Genomic DNA, 6,443 nt, shown 5'->3' with positions numbered 1-6,443 from the left:
GCGAGGTGTGGGTACCTCTCTCACCTGTGATGGCACATTAGCAAAAGCTTTCTGCGACTTATTGGGACTGACTCAATCAGTCAACTTCCCTACCCAGATCTCAACCAATGGTACCACATCTCTTCTGGATCTGATTCTGACAATTTTCCCTGACAATATCTGCTGCTCTTCCTTCGCTCCAATTGGTTCTTCTGACCACGTCCTTGTCAAAGTGGACATCTCTCTGGCTATTATCAGAGAACCACCTCACTGCCGTGGAGTCTGGCATTTCACTCAAGCCGACTGGCAGGGTCTCCAAGCAGCCCTGAAACTTATAGACTGGTCTCCTATCACTACTTTCTCCAACATCAACTCATCCTAGGAATTCTTTCAAAGAAACTTGCTCTCCCTCATGCACAGATTTATCCCCTCTCGTCTTCAGTTGTCCTACCCTTGCTCCCGCCCTTGGTTCACTGAAGCTTGTGGTGAGGCAGTTGTCCTGAAACAACTTTCCTTTGCCTCATGGAAAGCAAACCCAACTGAGGGCAATCTCAGTTCCTTCCATAAAGCTCGGAACAAGTGTGCATCTACCCTCAGGAGAGCCAGAAAACAACATGTTTCTAATCTCAAGTCTGAACTCTCAAACCTCTCTCCCTCCTCAAAATCCTGGTGGCGTCTAATCAAATCTGTTTCTGGTGTATGTTCCCCCTCCATCCCCTCCCTTACCTCAAATGGCAGCACTGCTGATACCGCACGTGAAAAAGCTGAATGCCTAAACTCGGTGTTTGCAGCTAAACCTTGTGCCCAAAACCCATCACTTTCTCTACCCACCTTACCCAGTCGCACCCAACTGTCCCTGGACTTTGTGTGCTTTTCTCCTGACAAGGTGGAGAGCTTGCTGTCAAACCTCGACTCAGATTCTGCAACTGGTCCAGACGGCATCAGCCCATGTGTCCTCAAAGCCTGCTCTTCTGCTCTTGCTCACCCTCTCTCTGTTCTATTCACCCTCTCATTTGCTCAAGGCCATCTGCCATCTACTTGGAAATCAGCAAACATCACTGCCCTGCACAAAAAGGTGAAAAAAACAGATCCCTGAAACTACAGACCAATCATCCTTCTCCCAATCATCAGCAAGGTTATGGAATCCATCATCACTTCAGACATCAAATCCTTCCTCTTCTCCAATGGCTTGATTTCTGATCATCAATTTGGTTTCAGACCAGGTCACTCTACCCTGGAAATGCTGCTTCTGCTCTCCCAACAATGGATGGAAGCCCTCAATGCCAGACATGAAATCCGAGCCGTATCCCTGGATATATCACGTGCTTTTGACACAGTCTGGCACCCTGCCCTGCTCACCAAACTCTCTTCGGATGGTATCCAAGGCCATTTCCACTCACGGCTCGCAGTCTGATTGGGGGGGGAATTGTTGATGCTCGGGGTGGAGAGAGGGGAATGGCGGACGCTCCGTCCCACTAGCGGGGCCTTGGGACTGCACCGACTCCGGCGAACTCTCGCCCCTGAGCCCTCTTCCGCGTCCCTGCTTCACTCCGTGCCTCGTCCCTCGACCTCAACTCCGAGCTCCGTCCCCTTCGCTGTCTGATCCCCGCAAACACACGACTCAGACTCCACGACTTCGACCACGACCCAACAACGACAACCTCGACGACGACCTCAGTCTTCACGCGACCAGCCAGCCTTCACTCGACCAGCCCAGCCGCGAGTCGCCTTGTGCTCACGTCTTTATAGACCGGGGGAGGAGCGTGTATGTAAATTCGCAGATCAAAACGCGCTTGGAGGCGGGGCCACGCCACTCGATGTTCAGCCATTGGTCGGGCAAAAAGGGGGTGTGAGCCTCTCTTGATCCGAATTTCCTCCGAAAAGGATTCCACATGCATCGCGCTTGGGGGTGGGGCCACACCGCCCGACGCTCGCCCATTGGACAGAGGAAAAGGGGGCATGAACCTCCCCTGATCCGATTTCCTCTCCCGTAAAGGCATCCATCTGTACTCGCGGCTCGACGCGTTCGGCAACAATCACCGAACGGGCCCTGGACAGCACGACGTTCGGTGTTGACAGGTGGTGTGGTTGATGGTTGTGGAAGGAGAAAGGCGAAGGTGGTGGGGGGTTTGCTGTGGTGGTTTGGTTGTTAGCGGGCGATTGGTCCAAAATAATGATAGATAAAGAAAAATGGCTTACTCAAAGCATTGCAGCCCGGATGAATCACACATATTCCCTCTAAACAACGGGTGTGGGGCTAACTACACATGAACTTATCGATATATCTAACTTGAGGACCTTTCTGGTGTATTGCAAATTTCCACAGCCGTAACTATATATATATATATATATATATATATATATATGTATATATATGTATATATGTATATATGTATATATGTATATATGTATATATGTATATATATATATATATATATATATATATATATATATATATATATATATATATATATATTTATATATATATATATATATTTATTTTTTTTTATAAGAAGTCCACTTTGTTCACTTTGGAGGTAATTTTAAATATTTCATATCTGAAGGTATTCGTTTTGGGCTTTGTGAAAGAACAACGAGAAATTTCAATCAATACACCACACGCGTTGTAAATGTTAACTTTCCTTTGGGTTTGTTATTCTAATAAATAAAATTTGTCGTTTGTCAATATGTCTGTCTGTTCGTGTTTTTTTGCAAAGGCTGCTGGGCTGATAACATTTGGCATACAGTCCAAGTTTGATTGAGGTGTTGCCCTAAGGGTATTTTGGTCCACCACCTACACCTTTAAAGACCCCGAATTCTCTGTCTGTCTGTATATTCACGTTTTTTGCAAAGACTGCTGGGCCGATAACCACCACATTTGGCACACAGACCAAGTCCGACCAGGGGATTGTCATCAGGGTATTTTCATCTACCACCTTAGCCTTTAAAGACCCCGAAGACCTTTAAGGCCCCTTAAGACCCTTAAAACCCTTGAGACCACCATGGCCCTTAAGACCCCAATGACCATTAAGACCCCTAAGACCCTTTAAGACACCGAAGACCATTTAAGACCTCGAAGACTCTGAAGACCTCAAAAATGCTTAAGACCCTTTAAGTTTAAGACCTTGAAGACCCTTGAGACTCCTCAGACCCTTTTAGACCCCGAAGATGCCATCTCTGAAGCCATCTGTGAAGCCGTGTGACGAAATGTCTATTAATTACTTACTGTTTGAACGTCAATTGCACCCTGACTGCACGTACGTTTATTAACGATGTTAGATTGCAATGTACCTTTTAAACTTTTAGACCATTTCGACTGCAAAGATACCCCAATACCCCTAAGACACCAAAGACCCTGAAGACTAGTCAGACCTGGAGGCCATTTAGACCCCAAAGACCCTTTGGAACACAAAAAGCCATAAGATCCTTCAGACCCCAAAGACCACAAATATCCTTTAGTCCCCAAAGACCCTGAAGGCCCTGTAAGACATTTAAGACCTTGAAGACCGTTAAGACCCCAAAGAACCAAAAGATCCAGAAGACCCAAAAGACCCTCAAGCCCCAAAAGCCACTAAAGACCCCCAAAAGACTCTGAAGACCCCAAAAGACTCTGAAGACCCAAAAGACCCCAAAGATCCAAAAGTCCCTGAAGACCCAGAACACCTGAAGACTCAAAAAGATCCTGAAGACCCCAAAGACCCAAAAGACTCCTAAGACCCTTTAGAGCCCTTAGACATTAACACCATTTAGACCCCTTCCACCCTTCAGACAAATTAGACAGCTTCGGCCCTTGAGCATTTAGACCACTTGCACCTTTTTGTATCACAAATACATTTCAAAAAAATATAATATCACCAATATTACAAATAAATTTGTAAAAAATAAATGTTTGTATTATGATTGATGTAAATCACACCAACACAGCAAATCTGTGACATCAGTCTCTGCAACGATGTAAGGAGAGGCGAGCGTAGCGAGCCGATCCACTCAAGACTAACATATAAAGAAGAAAGTTTGTTTGTTTGTTAGTTTGTTTATGCATTCGGAACCTGTAGGAACCAGTGTGACCAATCTTTGCAAGACCTCCTCTTTCATCCAGTGTAAGGTCGAGGGCTCTGTGTGGATAAAAAAAAAATTGATCCCAGATAAAACCAGATAATTGGCCTTCAGGCCTTTATTGGGTCTTGTGCTTCTACACTGCCTGGGTTTTCCCTGGGAGAGATCGAGTAATATGTTTTGTGAAGATCGTATGTTGAGGATGTAGTGATTTGATGTCAACGACACAAATTTAATTATCAGACTATTTCATTGAAATTTCCTGGGCAACGCCAGGTACGGTACTTACAGCTAGTCTGTTACATTTCCTCATTGATTAATTTTTGAGCAATCGTTATTGTAAAACTGATAACGTCCAAATTAAAATCGAACCAATGCCGAAAGATCTGTGTACACGGACCCAAGACCGCCATGATGCCACCTTCGTGCTTAAATGCCAGAAGACAACGGGGATGATCCATCCTTGGATAAGAAGAAAATCAGAATGACGTGAACGAGTCCGAGGCTGATGCAGCTGTAAGTGACACGTCGCCCAAGGAGGTGTGAAACGCGACAACGGTTTGTCCTAACAAGACATTCCGACAAGTCTGTTCGCTGTCAACTTGTCTGATGATTCACCTTAAACGACCCAAAAGCGAGTCTTCTCTAAATGAAATCCTTTTTGGAGTTTCAAAAGAACTTAATTGGTGGGTTGATGATTGTCCACATTGGAAGATAAATAATAAACCTTTCATTCACAAAATTATTGTTTTTCAAGACTGTGATTACAGACATGGCTGTGATTATTTGACACGAGAACAGAAATCAAAACAACTCGGACAAAGGAAGAATTATTTTGGTCTTCCATACTTGTGTCACTTTCAAATCATCATGATAATTCACGGATCGGTGTTTGTGGGTTTGTTTGTGGGGCTACTCCTCCTACAGTTCTGGCCCAATTACATCCAGACTTGTTACAGAGGATCAGCATGACCCCAATTAATGTATAGGGGTGTTTTTATCTTTGCCGGTGGTCTTGGGGGAGTGAGGGGGAGTGGACACAAATTCTCCATGTAAATGTGTACCATGTAGCACCACCTCCAGGTGGGGGAGGGGTTTACAAGTCTCCACCATTTACAGCAAGTGCGGTGTTCCTGTCCCTACGTTTTCCAGTACAGTGAGGTGTTTTGAACTTTCAGCAGTAGGTATGCTTTTGCTTCATGCACGTAACCCGGGTTATTTATTTTTCCTATACAGAGCTGTCAGTTGCCTATACACCGCCCAAATAAAGGTATGCGTCACAAGAACGTGTTGCATGCTTGGACCAAGACCGCCCGCAGGGTGGGAACTCCACAAGCAATATTAAATTTAATACCTACAAACATGTAACAGCACACTCATTATATAGCAAGCTAAACTACTGTAGTTACAAAAACAACTCGATAACTTTCCTGATCCAAAATTACTCAAATGCGCCATGACAATCGTTTTCCCTTATTTTTCCACCTGGAACGTTCTCCTCCTGCATTTAACTTGTTCACCAGCTCTTTCGTTGCCCCCTCACCCTACTTGTCAGCTGCCATCCTCACCGCACTGCTGTGTCTGCCTCGGTTCCTTCATGTTGTCCTGCCTGTCATTTACCTGGGTGTCTGTCCCCCTCGTCCACCTGTCCCTCGCTGCAGCATCGTCGGTATGTTGGCCTTCTGTCATTTCCCTTTTCAATAACTTTTAGCCTTGACATCTGGAAATAAGTGGAATTGAGATGTTAGCGAGATGTTTTTTTGGGGATGGTAAATCCAACACCGTTAATAGATGGGACAATTAATTTGGGGGCAAAAAACACCTGTACGCACGCACTGCACGTCCTATTGTACACCTGTCCATGAGCCTTTCTTTAACATTGATCTGAGGGTCGTGGAGCTGTTTGTAGACAAGAGAGTACTCTAACATGAGTTACAAGGATATTGGTGGACAAATCCATACAGGATATGGGATTTGAACCCAGGGTTCTGACACTGTGAGGGTTAGTGGGATAGTCCGATGAACTTGAACATTTTCACTCGCAAACATCATGACGTAATGAACGTGATGGTTAAAAAACATAAAAATAATTCATAACACGCTAATTATATATTTATATATTTTTATTGTTTTTATGTTAAGGACATGTAACTTCACTAATTGTTATTTGACCACTGAACAGTAAGTCCGATTTGGACGTTTGTGGTATCAAAATTTGCTCAAGACCCTCGAAAAAAACAAGTCATGAGAGGAGAATTCGAAATCCTCAATGGTGACAAAAAATTGTCAAAAATGTCGAGAGGGGGCTCCTCGCACCCCCCCCGCCCCCCAGTGCAGTTTGGGTTAATGTAGAGTAATTGGTAACCTGTGGAATTGTTAGCTGTAACTAAAGAACATTTTGACTCGAT

This window comes from Eptatretus burgeri, chromosome 4 (genome assembly GCF_056783735.1).
Source record: "Eptatretus burgeri isolate ZD-2024b chromosome 4, Ebu_testis_v1, whole genome shotgun sequence".
Lineage (NCBI taxonomy): Eukaryota > Metazoa > Chordata > Myxini > Myxiniformes > Myxinidae > Eptatretus > Eptatretus burgeri.
Note: the sequence above shows the minus strand (reverse complement) of the source record.